Here is an 18,504-nt window from a genome sequence, read left to right as displayed (position 1 = left end):
TCAGACACAAGTTTTGGTTGTGTAGCATTGTTGTAGTGCAAAAATTAAATTGAAAATCAAATCATATGCTTTGGGTGCAGATTTCATTTCATTCCCTAGCTGCAATAAAGTTGATTGGATTTCAATATCTAATACTGGAACAAGATTTCCTTCGTAAGAAGTAGAAGGACACCTTGGTGGTTCCACCAAAAACTTAGAGATAATCAAACCTTATTGTCAAACAAAAATGACAATGACTAATGAAGTTGAGTATCCTAACCTATATTTATAGTGGACAAACAACCCAAACATGCTCTAAATAGTTGAAGCTTTAGCCTTTAGCTATATTGTTTGGCTTAAGAAGCTTTTGAAAAATGGATTTCTCACTATGAAGTTGAGGCATATATATTTGAATAAATTCTGGATTCAATTTAAAAATAAAATATAAGTCTCATTACAAAAATACATTAGATAAAAATTAATGAAAATAAATTGTGTGAAATAAGTTTGGAAAAATCTACTCAATCATCGAAGCAAACATAAGCAGCATCTTGGGAACATGTCAATATAATTCAGCAGAAAGAAATTTTGGGGCAGGAGAACTTTTTCTTAGAGACATTTAGTCTGTAGAATACGTTAGAAATCAAAATGTGTTTAGTGGGAGTGTTAGGATGTGAGTGAGAGCATCTAGCAAAAGCCTTAAGCAAATGGGGTCAGTGCAGATTAATTGGGAGAGTTAGCAAGTAATCTTCATGGGTCATTTGGCATGGACAAATTTCATTAGAGAATGTTATTAGTAGTTGTAAAGCCGCCAATGCAAGGATGGATGCGAAGATACACCATTAGTAACTGCTAAAAAAGATTATGTAGAAGAGAACACATTAGAATTGTATAGTGTTAATATAAGTGGCCACATTCTTCAGGTTGCTAAAGACCAAAGGCAAACGTATATGAAGTCAATAAAATATGTATTCATGAAGACGATGACTCAGTCGTGAAGAACTTGGAAGCATGTGATAGTTTAAGTGGTGTGAGGGAATTGATCCATGTCACTTACTAGCACAATTGAGACTTAAAAGGGTTCCTGCAGAATTAATTGGCATTGCTGTACAAGTTTAACATTAAAAATGCTCTTATCATTCCATACTCTTCAAATTATCATTTTTGAAATCTGCAATAAACAAATATAGGAAATCTTTGGGCATGCTTAAAGGAAGATCTTGTAGAATAATTGGGTTATATGTTTCAATTTTCTTAATGCAGAAGATCTTTCAAGTTGTGTATCTACTAATTGAACTTTCTTGTCTCAGGCAGGAACTTCTGAGGCATATCTTTTGAGTAGTAGTATATGGCTGTTACTTTTAGGAATTTTGGCCATAAATATATAAACTACATACGGCATAGAATGTTTATTAGAAGGTTAAAGTTGAGTAGTAATATATGGCTGTTACTTTCATATTCAGTATATTGTTTCTATTATCAGAAATCAATTAATATAATTAGCCTTCATAGTTGTTTTTTCTTTTTAATATATGTTTCTATATAAACTCCCCTTCAAAATTCACATAATATAAAAGGGATTAATAGAGCCTTCCACCGTGTAGACCAAATCGATATTGGTGGATTGGTGTCACACTTTAATGCAATGGTCATCATGATCATGATTAACCAAAATAATATTTGTTATTATACTACATCATTATTGTCACTAAGCTAGTATGGATAAAATAGATGGAAAATTTGGGCTAGTTTTAATAAGTTTGAAAACTTGACCCGCCTCCCTCTAGCTAGAGACATTATTATTATATTATGTCCTAATTCCACATACACATGATAAACGATAAACTCTGAAATTACCTGAAAGAACTAATTTCCTGAACAAATTGATGATATGGTTGCTGCACTATGCATGGTGTATTTTGGAACCAGTTGAAATAAGCTTTTTTTTTTTTTAATTTCAAGCATTAATTAATTTGAGAGAAAAAAGAAAAGACATGTTTGTGCATTGCATTTGTCGCTTGAGTGAGGAACGAACCCATGCACATATAGATATAGAACTTTTGCTTTTATTTATTTAACTCAGTTTTCTCAATGTTTTGCTGCCTAAGAGTTCCTCAACATAATGAAAATTGCAATATTTGGGGATGAGAAATTTCTTAAAGCAAAATAAAACTTATAATTCTAAAATAATACACACCACAACTGAGAAAAACTATTGTCCGAAACAAGCATGGTGATTGATGAATAAAAGTATATGTTAAAATTCTTGCTGAAAATAAGTGGAAAATCATAGAAATAATACTAAATTTGCTATTTGGAGATGAGATATTTCTTACTGCAAAACAAAACTTATAATTCTAAAATAATGCACACCACAACTGAGAGAAGCTATTGTCAGAAACAAGCATGGTGAATAAAAGTATATATTAAAATTCTAGTTGAAAATAAGTGGAAAATAATCATAAAAATAATACTAAATTGGCATAATATAATAGAATAATTTTATACTATATATTGAGATATTTGAAAATTTGCATATTTTATTGAAAAATAAAATCTAAACGTATTGATAAAATCCAATAAAAAAAATCAATATGAACTAATCCAAGTTATACTAAGATATTATCAAATCAGATCAATATATATATTAATTAAAATATTATTGCTTTCTAACAATATGATTATCTCTGCTGCAGTGTGCTGTGTGCCAATCTTTTTCTTCATTTTTTTAATCACTGGAAAAGCTTATTTATTTTTTTGATGTTTTTTGGATTGGCTATGTTTTATTTATTAAAAGTGAAGGTGTTAATCTAGGCCATGTTATTTAGGTCCAGATAAAATTTAGGATTTTATTTATTTTTTGATAGTTATGTGATAACTGATAAGTTTCAATATTCCTATGTTTTGGATTTTGTCCATTTCATTTACAGTTCAAGTGTTTTTATTTTTATGGTTTTTTTAAATAAATAAAATAAATATTTTATTTACAGAAATAGGTAATTTGAAGAGTTTTTATCGATTTTTGTAACATGCTTATCTCGTTTACAGTGTAAACGAAAAAAAACACAAACTCATATTTACGTATCGCGTGTTATGACACGTACTTTATCTCATTTATAGAGTGAACGAGATAGGTATCTCATTCACTCTATAAATGAGATAAGACTGAGGTGTGGCTATAAATACAACTCGTTCGCAGTGCCTCTTGATCCATTTTCCATCCCCCCTTAACCTTCATTTCTCTCTTTCTCGGATGTTTTTTTTTTTATATTTTTGAGTTGTTAGGACGTTATGGTGTGCACCGACACACAGGACCCCGATATCGACCGCCTGAATGATAGTTGGCACATTGCAGAAGCAATCGACTTCGAAGTTAGTGTGTTTTTATCTTTTAAATTAATAAGCATATGTGATTATAATTATGGTACTTTTATAGATTTAGTGTTTTTACACGAGTAGAATGTATTATCTCTAGGTAACATAAAATAGGTTAGTTGATGTAAATCTTGAATAATTAGTAAATAATTTACTAAAAAATTAATTATTATTAAAAAAATAGAAAATAAAATTTTATAGTTTTACGAAGTAGGAATAATTAAAATATGAATTTTAACACTAATTTTAAAAGTTTTGACCTAAAATTAAACCGAACAGATTAAACAAATTGAACCAAATCTAAACCGAACCCAAAATCTAACCCGTTCACCTTCACCCTCATTTAATGGACATTCAGGCTTCTTTCTTCCTCAAAATCAGTTTCACGCATAGGAAATGGAAGAAAAAGAAAACCTAACGAAACATTTTCTCCAAATATTCAAACTTCTATAACTTTCAATTTAGAGCTCCGATTGACGAGCCGTCAGCGGTCACGCGTTTGTCTCGGAATTTTCTACAAAACCTACCGAGCAATTTGGTAAGAGAATCATGTTTTCTCACCCAATTCTTCTCTTTTCAGTTCGTGATTTTGTGTTTTAGTAATTGAGAGATTTTATGATTTTGATGGTTTAGAGGTACTCTAGCAGTGGATAATCATCGGATTTTATCCATTTGACTCATGGATAACGGTAAGGAAACCCTAACCCTTGTGAATTGGTAATTTAGTGAGCTCAATGTTGATTATTGTGATATTATATGAATTAGATCGTGTATCTTGTTGAATTAGAGTTAAATTGGTGGATACTAGAAGTTTGGAATTGAATCCTGAAAAGCTGAAAATTCAATTGGTGAGGAGTGGGACCTTTGGAGGTTGAGGAACGGTATCGGTTTCTCGTAACTAAAATATAATGTGTTGTGAAAACTTAGGTTAGTTGACCGTGGGTTAGGTTGAACCAGGATGACTTGTTAAAGTTTAGTGAATTGGTATAACTGTGGAGTTGATTATGTGAATGTGTTGCTGAATTATTGAGTAATAATGAGGTTCGAGTTTGATTGTAAATGATGATGATGTTATATTGATGATTTATGAGTATTGTTGCTTTGGTTATGATTGTGTGGGTTAGAGTTGATGAAATTGAGTGTTAAAGTTTTGTGGAATGAAGGAAATGGTTATGGAAATGTTTTGAGTGTATTTAATGTTGTTTTGGGTTGTGAAACTTGGTTTGAAAATGAGAATTTGAAAAATAAAGGTTTTGAACTCTTTTGGTAAAAGTAGATTTTTAATGAACTTCGACGATCCATAACCTGAGCCTCGGATATTGAATTTGAGTGAATTTTGATTCAAATTAATTAAAATCTGTAAGATGGAATAAACTTTGTAAAAAATGGAATTTCGTAGAGGAAGTTATGGACGTCGGAAGTTATGTGTAAAAATTAAATTTTGGAACTTGTAGGAAAAACTAGAAACTCTGTTTAAGGTCTATTAATTTGGTTTTGGGTTACGGAGTAAGGGTTAGTGAGTGGGAGTATGATATAATTGGTGTCAAAGGAACTGATGATGCTTGATTTGGTGAGGAAGATGAGAGTAATTAGGATTTGTAATTTAAAGAGATATATGTGACCGGGCAGTAGGCAGTGGCGTGCGCAAAATTTTGTTGTTGTGTGCGTGCGCACAAGGGTGTGCGCACGCACATGCCCTGTTTTCCAAAAATTTTTCTTTCAAAATCTAAGGCATTGCACCTTAGCTCAGCCAAAATTTCAACCCCAAACATACAAACATTCATAAATTCATGATCTATACAAAAATTAACCTATCTAAGCTCAAAATTAAGCTAATCCTAAGCTAACCAAGACAAACAAAAATGCAATTAAGGCAAATTATAAACAAAGAGAAGGGTTGGAACAATGTTACCATGGTGGGGTGTCTCCCACCTAATACTTTGGTTTATAGTCCTTAAGTTGGACTTGTTGAGGAGACTCTTCTTAGGGTGGCTTATGTTTCCACTCCTCCTTGAATCTCCATCCAATCTTGCACTTCATAGGTCCTCCGGGATCTCATATTCTAGTTTCTCGTTCTCCTTCTTGTTGATTGACAAATGAATTTTTGCCGGTATAGAAATTATCAAATGATCAATCGTAGTATAGTCTAAACCGGCGCAAAATCCTTCATCAAACAAATCTACAATCTATATCCGAGAGTACTAGTCTCCCGAGTCGTTCTCCCTTGGAATTGCCAAAGTGTGCATCTTATTGATTTAGTAAGCCTTGTTGGGATTCTTTGAAGGTTTTAGCAAAATAATGAGAAACAAACAATCAATTATCAAAAGACTTGGCTTAGGGTTGGCATTAGAATTTCTATCCTTATAGTCCATTCAATGTTGATAACAATTAGGCCTTGCTTCATTTAGTTATCCCCTAGGTATAGAGGGAGGTCAAATGAAAGCAATCAACTTGAGTCACAAGTCCTAGCTTCACCTTATGGGAATCTAGATTTAGTGCACTCCAAGCCAACTTGCAATCCTTAATTCCAAATCAACTATTGATACAACTATTCAACTTCTTCCAAGGACCAAACCCTATGCCAAGTGTGAGAATTCTACTCCATAGCTAGTGTTGTCATTTTATCAAACATGTGATGAGCAAGAAGGAAAGTCATAGTAAAATGAGAAGAAAAGTCAAATTGAAAGTATTGCAACACAAAGATCTAACAACAAATCCTCAAAGAGTAGCAATGAAAATCGAATTCTCAAAATAGGGACGAAATCCAAAATTACAAAGTTGAATTCTAGAGCTATGAGAATTGATCAATTGTATCTACTACTTGAAATTGGAGAAGAAAATCTATGACATGAACAAAGTGGAGTGAGAATTGTAATGGATCTCACCAAAAAGTCATTGAAAATTCAGAAATTAGATGAGGATGAACCCTAGTGAAAAGCTTGGAATCTCCCTCTTCTTCTCCCCAAGGTGTAACTAACTCTCTTCTTCCCAAAAAAAAAAAAGAAAAATATCTAGATCTAGAAAATGAACTAGAAGTCCCTTAACCCTTGCTCCTTTGGTCTTCTTAAGCTTTTCCCGCCAAGGTGTTTCTCCAAAAGTGGGATCCTTAACTGCCTCCACGCCTAAGTCACGTGACTTCTTAAAAAATCATATTCGCAAATCGGCGCGCACGCGCAAGGTACGCGCACGCGCCGTTGAGACGTCTTGTAATGTGCGCGGAGGCGTGATGTACGCGTGCGCATCCATGAAGATCCTGGCTTAGCCGCTTCTCAAGCCGGCTCTTGGCTTTGGCTTCACATTGCCCTATCCGCGCGGGCGCGCCAAGTGCGCGCACGCGCCCATGCGGAAATTTTCAAAGCTTAATCCTCATGCTTCCTTCCTTTGTACCCGTCTTCCTTCTCTCTTTCGGTCCGTTCCTACCCTATATCCTGAAACCACTTAACGCACAAGTCACGGCATCGAATGGCATCAAGAGAAGATTAGAAATGTATCTATTTTAGTGCGAAATAAGCATGTTTTCATTCATGAGGCAAAACTAGGAAAGGAATGCAAAATCTTGTATTTTCATATAGAAAGTGTGTGGAATCATTGATAAAACCCCTGAAATCAGCACAAGATAAACCCTCAAATTGGGGTTTGTCATTGATCTACATGCTTCAAGCCGGATGGACAAGCTCTCAAATTACCCTTAAAGTACCCCAACACTCTCCGGAAACCACTCAATTGTGCTTCACACCATGTTTGAATCCCAAAGCTTGAATCGGCTTTCATGAAGGGCCTTGGACTCCTTTGGCAACAACCACTCCTTTCTCCACCATGTACCAACCCAAGAAGGACTTTGAGTTGGTAATCCGTCTCCAAGATAGCATATTGGTGGGGGCCAATGAAGTTTATATGTGAGATTACCACCCACTCAATATGCTCCTGGAACGGAATTGTTTCCTCACCAACTTCCTCTTCCCCATCACTCAAGTCATAACAAGGAGTTTGTGAGAAATCTACCTCCATATCTCTTTCAAGTTCAATGAAAAGAGGTTCATTAAGATCATTAAGGAGATTGACCATTGTGGACAAAAAATCATCGATGATGGAATCCACATTTTGGTTAATCTTCCTCAATGCTCCCTCTCTCTCCTCTAGTTCAAATACTTCACTTTCTTCCTCTTTGATGAGTTTGGAAAACTCTAAACTAAATTAATGATGATCAAACATTATTAACAGCAAAATTATTAATATAATTTTGATTATTTTAATTTTGCTGTACAAGTTTCTTATTGGGCCGAGAATAAACAAAATGCAGCAAGCCCAAAATCAAAACTGAATTCAGCCTTGTTTAATGTCTCTTGCATTTTGGCTGAATGGTCACAATAGATGTTGGGCTGGAATAAATCTTATTACTTCAAAGCCCAAAGAATGCCTTCCTGCATGCTTTATGTGCGCTCCAAAATTTATCAGGAAAGCAAATGTTACTCTTGGGCCTGACTTAATTATCTTTGCAACCAAGCCCAATTCCATTTGAAAGGAGAGTTCCTCATGCCTTGACCGAATCCATGAAGCAAAGAAAAAGGCTTCATACTCTCCAACGGATTCCATTGCTTGCAAAAAAATGGATTTCAAATTTAAATAAGCTAGCATTGGAAACATGAGAGAGAACTTGACTTTGATTTGATGGGAATCATTATGATTAATGCTATACGCTACTCAAAGCAAGGGAAGTAAAAGAAATCTATCAATGTGTCTTGTTTTCATTTAATTGCTTTTACTTTAACTTCACATTCTCTCTCATCTCTTTCTCCTTTTTCTTCTTTCTTCGGTCCTTGTCCAGAGAACTATGGAAGCAATGCTCATCAACAAAGAAAAAGAAGAAGTTGCATGCATCAAGACCATCAAGCAAATGATGGCAAGAAAACATACTAAAATAAAAATGAGCTGTGGCTGAGATATTCACCAAATGTGGTTAGATTTGGTGAGATCATCTTGAGCCTTTCATGCTCAAAAATGGAGGTTGAAGATTCGGCCAGCAAGGGAGATTCTTGAAGAATGGCTTGTCTTTGATTCTGCTCAACTACCATAGGGAGTAGCTAGAGTGGCGAAGTGATGGTTGAGGCAGAGATTGAAGCAGATGAAGTCATTATCATCATGAAGCATCAAGGGCCAGAAATCCATCTTGGAGAGCAATTCAAGGATGGAGAGCTCGGATTGATGAAGAGTGATGGTCAAGAAAGAACTGGAGGTAATTGCATGTTGGTTTCTACATGGTTATCTCTTCTCTCTCTATGTGGCCGAACCGGTTTGTTGAAGGAGGAAGAAGTTGGTTCGGTTTTTGGCTTCAATAAGTGGAGGCTTCCCTCTTCTATAATAAGGGTGGACAACCACTGTTTGAAGCAAGGAGAAAATTTGAGAGTGCAAGGCACAGAGTTCTCAGAGCTACCTGAGCTAACAGTTTTCTCTTCTCCTTCAATGTATTCTGTTTTGTAATTTTTCTGTTTAATTTTGTCATGTCTTGAGTCTCATGGTAAAAGGCAAACAGTGAGGTTTGTAAGAAAAAGCCATAGAGCGGAAAAAGGCAGAGAGTGCAAAATTAAAAGAAAAAGCCATAGATGTCTTAGAGGTCCTTTGTTCATCTATGTTGTGTTTCATGATTCTGTGGGAATTCCCTTGTAAGTTGGGTTAGCACTTTACAAGTTGTAATCAGATTGATTATAGTGAAATTCCATCATGTTAGTGATGGAGACTGGATGTAGGCTGCACTGCACTTAGCAGCCGAACCAGGATATATCTGGGTGTGATCTTCTCTCTTTCTACTCCATTTCTGTTTTCTACTCACAGGAGCATAAACCAAATTTATCTCGTGCCAAGTGACGAAACAAAAAGAAAAATCTCGTGGCTAGGGACGAGACAAAACAAAAAGTCTCGTGTGCAGTGAAGAGATAAAAAGAGTAAAAGTTTCCAGAATTAATTTGACAAGTCAGCAAGTGTTATCAAGCAAAAAGGGGGCTTAAGATTCAACCCCCGTTCTCTTAAGCCACTGAAACCATCAATTGGTATCAGAGCTTGGTCTCAAAGAGATCAAGCTTTGCAGCTTGGAGTAAAGATCCCCATGGCAGAAAACAGTGGCACAAATGTGGTGTCCTATAATCTAACTGAAGGTCAATCAAGCAACAGACCTCCCCTCTTCAATGGAAAAAATTATACCTATTGGAAGGAGAGGATGAAGATATTTGTACAAGCAGTGGATTACAGACTTTGGAAGATCATCCTAGAAGGCCCTCAATACCCATCTACCACAAATGCTGAAGGAGTTGTCACTCTTAAACCAGAAACAAGATGGACAGAAGAAGATAGGAAGAAAGTGGAGTTAAATGCCAAGGCAATAAATCTGCTCAACTGTGCTATCAGCTTTGAGGAGTACCGACGAGTATCACGATGCACAACGGCAAAGGAAATCTGGGACAAGTTGCAGATCACTCATGAAGGAACCACCATCGTAAAGAAGACTCGGACAGACATGTTAAACAGGGAATATGAAATGTTTGCAATGAAGGAAGGAGAGTCCATTGATGAACTGTTCGAATGGTTCAATGCTATCATTGTTGGCTTAGATGCTCTTGGAATTACTCATTCAGAATTTGTGCTAGTGAGAAGAGTGTTAAGATGTCTCACAAAAGAGTGGGAAACAAAAGCTTTAATCATTTCTGAGAGTAGTAGCTTAGATTCCATGACACTTGATGATCTGAGAGGAAATCTTCTTGCTTTTGAAAACACCTATTTAAAAAAGGATTCAAAAAAGAAAGGAGTTGCTTTTTCTTCTGTGACTAACCCTCTGGATGATGAATCCAGTGATAACTCTTCTGAAAATGAGTTTGTGTTGTTTGCAAAAAAATTCAGGAAAATGGCTAAGCTCAAAGGCAAAGGCAGCAGCTCAAGGAGGATAAAGAAAGACCTTAGCAAAGTAATCTGTTACAATTGCAAGGAAATGGGGCACTTCAAATCTGATTGTCCCAAGCTAAAGAAGGAAGAAAAGCCGAGAAAAGGAAAGAAGATGGGACTAATGGCTTCATGGGAAGATTTGGAAAATGACTCAGATGATGATGATGAAGAATCAGAGACCAAGTCACAACAGTGCCTCATGGTGGATCATGTAAATCAGGTAGTCTTTCATAACCCTGACACTGAAGATCTTCATCTTATGATAGACCACCTTTCTGAAAAAATAAGATGCTTTTCACTGGAAAATCAAGAACTTGAACAACAAATCACCATTCTTCAAGCTGAAAATAGTTTTTTAAAAGAAAAAGTGAGAGAGGCCGAAACTGCTTGTGATCTTGTTGAAGAGAATAAGCAGTTAAGAGCCCAAGTTAGAAGCTGTAAAAGTGACCATTCGGTTCTTGCTTATGTGGATTGTTTTAAAAAAAATGAAGAGCTACTTAAGGAGGTTAAAAGACTTAAGGAAGACTTAGCCAAATTTACACAAAGTTCTGAAAATTTGAATCAAATCTTAGCTAGTCAAAAACCTCTTTATGATAAGGCTGGGTTGGGGTTTTATAAATCTGAAAAAACTCATTTTGAAAACATTGCTTCATCTTCAAATGATACAAAGTATCAAGACCCAACTCACTTTAACAAAACAGCAACACCAAGATTTTGTAGGCAATGTAACCGAAATGGACACTTCCCTATTCAATGTTTCTTTGGTGAAAGAATGATTGGTGATAAGGTTTGTAAAGTTGTTTTTGATTACAATGGCTTAGGACATAAAAGATGGTTTAACGTAAAAGGATCCAAAAGGATTTGGATACCTAAGGTTTCTTAAGCATTGTGTTGTAGGTGTGCCTTGCATCCAAAAGGAAGGAGAACATGTGGTATATGGACAGCGGATGCTCTAGGCATATGACCGGAAAGACAACCTTCTTCATTAAGCTTGATGAATATGATGGAGGGCTTGTCACTTTTGGAGATGATGCAAAAGGAAAAATAGTGGCTGTTGGGAAAGTTGGTAAAAATTTTTCATCTTGTATAAATGATGTGCTTCTTGTAAATGGTTTGAAACATAACTTACTTAGTGTTAGTCAATTGTGTGATTTAGGTTTTGATGTTATTTTTAAGAAGTTTGTTTGTTTGGTTGTTTGTGAGAAAACTGGGGATGTTTTATTTGAAGCCAAGAGATGCAACAATGTGTATAGATTAACTCTTGAGGATTTAAAGGAACAAAATGTAACATGTTTTACATCCTTTGAAACTGAAAAATGGCTTTGGCATAGAAAGTTGGGACATGCTAGCATGTACCAAATTTCTAAGCTAGTTAAAAAGAATTTGGTTAGAGGAATTCCAAACATCAAGTTTGATAAGGATCTTACTTGTGATGCATGTCAATTAGGCAAGCAAGTAAAATCCTCTTTTAAATCAAAAGATGGAATCTCAACCAAAAGGCCATTAGAAATGTTGCATATTGATCTTTTTGGTCCTACTAGAACTCAAAGTTTAGGAGGTAAACACTATGGCCTTGTAGTGGTAGATGATTACTCTAGATTTGGTTGGGTACTTTTCCTTGCTCATAAGAATGATGCCTTTCATGCCTTTTCAACTCTTTGCAGGAAAATTCAAAATGAAAAGGATTTAAAAATTGTCCATTTGAGAAGTGATCATGGAAAGGAATTTGAAAATCAAGATTTTGAAAAATTTTGTGATGATTTAGGAATTTCTCATAACTTTTCATGTCCTAGAACTCCCCAACAAAATGGGGTGGTTGAGAGAAGGAATAGAAGCCTTCAAGAGATGACTAGGGCTATGCTATGTGAGAATGAGATTCCTAAATTTTTGTGGGCTGAAGCTGTGAATACAGCATGTTATATTTTGAATAGAACTATCATTAGAAAAGGGTTAAAGAAAACCCCTTATGAGCTATGGAAAGGAATCTCTCCAAATCTTAAGTACTTTCATGTTTTTGGATGCAAATGTTTTGTACTTAATAATAAAGAAAACCTTGGAAAGTTTGATCCAAAATCCTATGAAGGAATATTTGTTGGATATTCCACCACAAGCAAAGCTTATAGAATTTATCTCAAGGAGCATAGGACTATAGAGGAATCCATACATGCTACTTTTTGTGATTCTGACTTAATTCCCAGTACTGTGATAGAGAATGATTCAGATGGAGAAGGAGCTGGAACAAGCAAAGAAAATCCCAAATCTGTCCAAAATGAAGAATCTGCCAGTCCAGTTTTGGCTCGTCAGATCGAAGGAGAAACTTCCATTTTGTCTCCTGAGCAGGCACGAGCATTTGAAACAGAAAGACTACCAGAAGCTCATCAAAGCTCTACACCTGTCCGAAGGCCTAGAGAGTGGAAATCCATGAGGGGTTATCCTCATGATTTCATTATTGGTGATCCCTCTCAAGGAGTAACTACAAGATCCTCCACCAAAAGGCAAACCGAACCTAGCAATCTTGCTCTCTTATCACAAATAGAGCCCAACAATGTCAAACAAGCTCTTGAAGACCCATCATGGGTTAAAGCAATGCAAGAGGAGCTCGCTCAATTTGACAAGAATAAGGTTTGGACACTAGTACCTCATCCGGATGGTAAGAAAGTTACCGGTACTAAGTGGGTATTTAAAAATAAACTTGGTGAGGATGGACAAGTTGTTCGTAACAAGGCTAGATTAGTGGCCCAAGGTTACGATCAAGAAGAGGGTATAGATTTTGATGAGTCTTTTGCTCCGGTAGCTAGGATGGAAGCAATTCGGTTGCTTCTTGCCTATGCCGCTCATAAAGGTTTCAAAATGTTTCAAATGGATGTTAAGTGTGCTTTCCTTAATGGCTTTATTGATAGAGAAGTGTATGTGGCTCAACCCCCCGGTTTTGAACACAAAGAGTTTCCAAATCATGTTTTCAAACTAACTAAGGCTCTTTATGGTCTTAGACAAGCTCCAAGAGCTTGGTATGAGAGGCTTAGTGCCTTCTTGTTGGAAAATCAATTTCAAAGGGGTACCACCGGCACTACTTTATTTATTAAAGCAGCTAATGATGACATGCTCCTTGTTCAAGTTTATGTTGATGACATAGTATTTGGTTCGGCCAATATTTCCTTGTGTGAAGAGTTTGGAAAACTCATGACTAGTGAGTTTGAAATGAGTTTAATGGGAGAGCTTACTTTCTTTCTTGGCCTCCAAATTAAACAAACTCCTAGTGGCACTTTTATTTACCAAGGAAAATATGCAAAAGAACTTATCAAAAAGTTTGGCCTAGAAAACTCCAAATCAATGGGTACTCCTATGCATCCCAACACTAAACTTGAAAAGGATGATGATGGCCAAGATGTGGATGAAACAAGGTATAGAGGAATGATAGGTTCACTTATGTACCTTACCTCCTCTAGACCGGATATAGTCCAAAGTGTGGGTGTATGTTCAAGGTTTCAATCTCATCCAAAAGAATCCCACCTTACGGCTGTTAAGCGCATCATTAGATACATTAAGGGAACTTGTAATTATGGTTTATGGTATCCTAAATCTGATGAATTTTCTGCAGTAGGGTGTTGTGATGCAGATTATACGGGAGATAGAGTGGATAGGCGGAGCACATCTGGCATGTGTTGCTTCCTTGGAAGCTCACTTAACATGTGGTCAAGCAAAAAGCAAGCCACAGTGGCTTTATCCACAGCTGAAGCTGAATACATTTCTGCATCTGCATGCTGTTCTCAATTAATTTGGTTAAAAACACAATTGGAAGATTACAAATTAAAAATCAATAGTATTCCTTTATTCTGTGATAACATGAGTGCCATAAACATTTCAAAGAACCCTGTTCTGCACTCAAGAACAAAGCACATTGAGATAAAATATCACTTTATTAGGGAACATGTGCAAAAGGGTACTATTGATATTCAATTTGTAAAATCTGAAGACCAAATTGCTGATATTTTTACAAAACCCCTCTGTGAAGACAGATTCTGTACCTTGAGAAAAAGTTTGGGAATGTTTGATCTAAGTTTTATTGAAAATCTGTGAATATGTGACTCTGTTTAAGTTTTTGCTCGTAGGTTTGGATGAGATAAAATCATAACATGATGGAAGAAGCTGTGGTCAAGGGGGAGGCAACGCAGAATTCAAATTTTATGGGCCCCACCAAACTTCTTTGACCTCACCATGACAGTTTTGTTAGTTTCCTTTCTTTTAAAATCAACAAAAATCTCTTGTTTGTCACATCAAATCTTGTTGGAAGAAGTATGTTGTCAAATCAAATCTTTCCCTCCAAGTAATCCCTTGATTTAGGGAAACTTCTTTTCAGTTTTTGAAACTCCCTTGGATAATAACCGCTCCATTAATGGGTAATAACTTCCCTCATTCTCTTTCCAATTAAGCATTTAATGCTTCTCTAACCTCCCATCACTCCCTCACTATTCGGCTACCTTTTCCTCTCCATCTTCCATCTCCATTGATCTTCTTCATTATGAAAAAGAAAACAGCCCCAAGGAAGAGTGAGAGAATTCGCCAGTCTCAAAAACCCTCTACACCTCAAACACATACCCACATTCACATCCATTCCACCTCTTCTTCGTCTCTTTCACCCCCCTCCAAGCGAACCGAGACTATGAGGCGCAAGGTTATCGCTCAAAAATCTTCTGGAAGAAGAAAGATCGAGAAGGCGAAGGAGCCCAGCGTTGAAGAAGAAGTAGAGGAGTCTCATACCTCACCTCCTCCATCATCGCCGAAAAGAACCACCCCACATGCATCAGGAAAGAGCTCCAAGAAGACGAAGGGTTTTGAGTTCCATGAGACCAGAGAACCCACGAACCTTGGGTCAATGGAGTTCAAGAACAAGTTTCATAAACCACACTCACATTTCGATCCTGCCAGGTTCTCTACGTGTGCTGCTTTTGAATTCCACAATGAAGTCCTGGAGAAACGGCATTTGTGTCTCTCTTACCTAGTGAATCTTAAATCTCTGGCATCCAAAGGAATTGACTTACAACCCATGTTTGAAGGTCTTAAATGGTCACCTCTGCTCCATATTCATAAACTGGTGTACCCAGGGCTGGTCAGGCAGTTTTATGCAAATCTAAGGTTTATTGATGGTAGCTTTCACTCTTATGTGAAACGGGTTCAGATCACCCTGAATTCTGAAACCATCTCTGCTGCCCTTGGATACATTGATGAAGGGCCAAAGGTTTACATGAGTGATAAATGGGACTCACATGTCGGAGTTACATACAAGCAGGTGATTCATCAAATCTGTGAAAATTTGTCTGGCCTAGATGGAACTGTTCCGACTCATAAAGCTTTAGGCCCAACTAACTCTCTGCTGCACCGCATCATCACTCACATTCTCACTCCTCAAAGTGGTTCTCACAACAGGGTAACCGTATCTGATTGTCTTATAATATTTGCTCTTGTTACTTCAACTTCCATTTCTTTTAGTTATATCATGATTCGTCATATGTGGGAGTCTGTGAAAAGTACAAAAAAGGCCAATCTACCCTATGGAATGTTTCTTACATGCATTTTTTAGTACTTTAAGGTAGATTTAACCAATGAGGATGTTGAGAACAAGGTCTCCAAGATCAGGGGAGGCGGGACTACGAAAAAGGGAAAGAAATCAATTGCTTCTGATGATAATTTTGAAAGCCGCCCCGAATCCTCAAAAACGACTGGTTCCCTCAGAGAAATTCTCACAGAATTCACCAATATGTCTGATCTCATGGTTCAATTTCACAAGTCTGCTCGCAAACTTGCTTATGAGAATGAGTCGGCATGGAAGAAATGCCAAGAGAGGGTCAGTCTAATGTTGGAGAGCCTTGAAGAAGAAGCTGGCAGTGATGGCGCCAAGGAGGAATCTGAGTTTAATCTTTCTGATGATTAACTTTCTGGTTACTATTTGATATTGGCACTTATTGGCTCAATTAGTTATTTTGTTTTTTTGTTAGGGCTGCAATTGACAATAGCTACCTAGAGGATACTTTGTTGACACTGTTTGATTATGTTTTGGACTGTTATATTGCATATTCTGTTTTTTTCTATAACAATGTTTTGTGCAGGTGCCCCTGTGATGACAAAAGGGGGAGGAAATTTAGGTTCCAAAATTGAAATTGGAACGAAACAGGGGCTGGAGGAAAACAGGGGAACAGGGGATGAAGTTTTCAAAATTGAAAATTCATGATCACCCTTGTTCAAAGAATGCATGTTGTTATTGCATTCACTGTGGTTGCTGCTTAGTTTATCATAATGCATTCACTATGGTTGCTGCTTAGTTTATCATGATTAGTTAATACTCATTTGGCATTTGGTTTATAATGATGGTTGAATTATTTTAATGCCTGTTTACTGAATCATCATTGATAAACTTATTGGAAAAACTTATTTTTGGCAGTTCCTTTAAACTATGTAATATATTAAAACTGCCTTGTTTGTTTGATCAAATATTTTTCCATCATGTTGTGTTGCTCTGATATTCTTAACAGGAAAGGATTTGAAAAATATTTTGATATTTTTGTGTATGAAATAGTTTGAGCAGAAAATCAATTTATTGATAATAAATGAGTTTTGATTATCATCCAATTCTGCTCATAAATCAAGCATTCAACATCTCAAAATAAATATGTTGAATAACATTGTTACTTGAAGCTTGATTAAAATTGTTACAGGTTAGTGCCTCCCTTGGTAAAAATGGCATATATTAAGGGGGAGCCATGTGACAATTTGAAAGGGGGAGAAATTCAAAAATTCAAAGGGAGTATTCTTTACTCAAACTTTAAATTTCTTTCCATTTCAATTTTTAATAATGTTTGTCATCAAGGGGGAGATTGATGAGTTTGGAAAACTCTAAACTAAATTAATGATTATCAAACATTATTAACAGCAAAATTATTAATATAATTTTGATTATTTTAATTTTGATGTACAAGTTTCTTATTGGGCCGAGAATAAACAAAATGCAGCAAGCCCAAAATCAAAACTGAATTCAGCCTTGTTTAATGTTTCTTGCATTTTGGCTGAATGGTCACAATAGATGTTGGGCTGGAATAAATCTTATTACTTCAAAGCCCAAAGAATGCCTTCCTGCATGCTTTATGTGCGCTCCAAAATTTATCAGGAAAGCAAATGTTACTCTTGGGCCTGACTTAATTATCTTTGCAACCAAGCCCAATTCCATTTGAAAGGAGAGTTCATCATGCCTTGACCGAATCCATGAAGCAAAGAAAAAGGCTTCATACTCTCCAACGGATTCCATTGCTTGCAAAAAAATGGATTTCAAATTTAAATAAGCTAGCATTGGAAACATGAGAGAGAACTTGACTTTGATTTGATGGGAATCATTATGATTAATGCTATACGCTACTCAAAGCAAGGGAAGTAAAAGAAATCTATCAATGTGTCTTGTTTTCATTTAATTGCTTTTACTTTAACTTCACATTCTCTCTCATCTCTTTCTCCTTTTTCTTCTTTCTTCGGTCCTTGTCCAGAGAACTATGGAAGCAATGCTCATCAACAAAGAAAAAGAAGAAGTTGCATGCATCAAGACCATCAAGCAAATGATGGCAAGAAAACATACTAAAATAAAAATGAGCTGTGGCTGAGATATTCACCAAATGTGGTTAGATTTGGTGAGATCATCTTGAGCCTTTCATGCTCAAAAATGGAGGTTGAAGATTCGGCCAGCAAGGGAGATTCTTGAAGAATGGCTTGTCTTTGATTCTGCTCAACTACCATAGGGAGTAGCTAGAGTGGCGAAGTGATGGTTGAGGCAGAGATTGAAGCAGATGAAGTCATTATCATCATGAAGCATCAAGGGCCAGAAATCCATCTTGGAGAGCAAGTCAAGGATGGAGAGCTCGGATTGATGAAGAGTGATGGTCAAGAAAGAACTGGAGGTAATTGCATGTTGGTTTCTACATGGTTATCTCTTCTCTCTCTATGTGGCCGAACTGGTTTGTTGAAGGAGGAAGAAGTTGGTTCGGTTTTTGGCTTCAATAAGTGAAGGCTTCCCTCTTCTATAATAAGGGTGGACAACCACTGTTTGAAGCAAGGAGAAAATTTGAGAGTGCAAGGCACAGAGTTCTCAGAGCTACTTGAGCTAACAGTTTTCTCTTCTCCTTCAATGTATTCTGTTTTGTAATTTTTCTGTTTAATTTTGTCATGTCTTGAGTCTCATGG

At 36.3% G+C, this 18,504-nt stretch overlaps 1 protein-coding gene across 1 annotated transcript in view; it reads left to right on the top strand.

Moving 5' to 3' along the window:
• The window catches only part of LOC107626171 (putative disease resistance RPP13-like protein 1), a 48,772-nt gene that overhangs the window by 15,307 nt on the left and 14,961 nt on the right, over positions 1-18,504 (top strand). The gene's annotated exons all lie outside the window — the stretch shown is intronic.

The sequence above is a fragment of the Arachis ipaensis genome, chromosome B02 (assembly GCF_000816755.2).
Source record: "Arachis ipaensis cultivar K30076 chromosome B02, Araip1.1, whole genome shotgun sequence".
Classification (NCBI taxonomy): domain Eukaryota; kingdom Viridiplantae; phylum Streptophyta; class Magnoliopsida; order Fabales; family Fabaceae; genus Arachis; species Arachis ipaensis.
The sequence above is the reverse complement of the archived record's forward strand: the minus strand, read 5'-3'. Positions and strand labels throughout refer to the sequence as shown.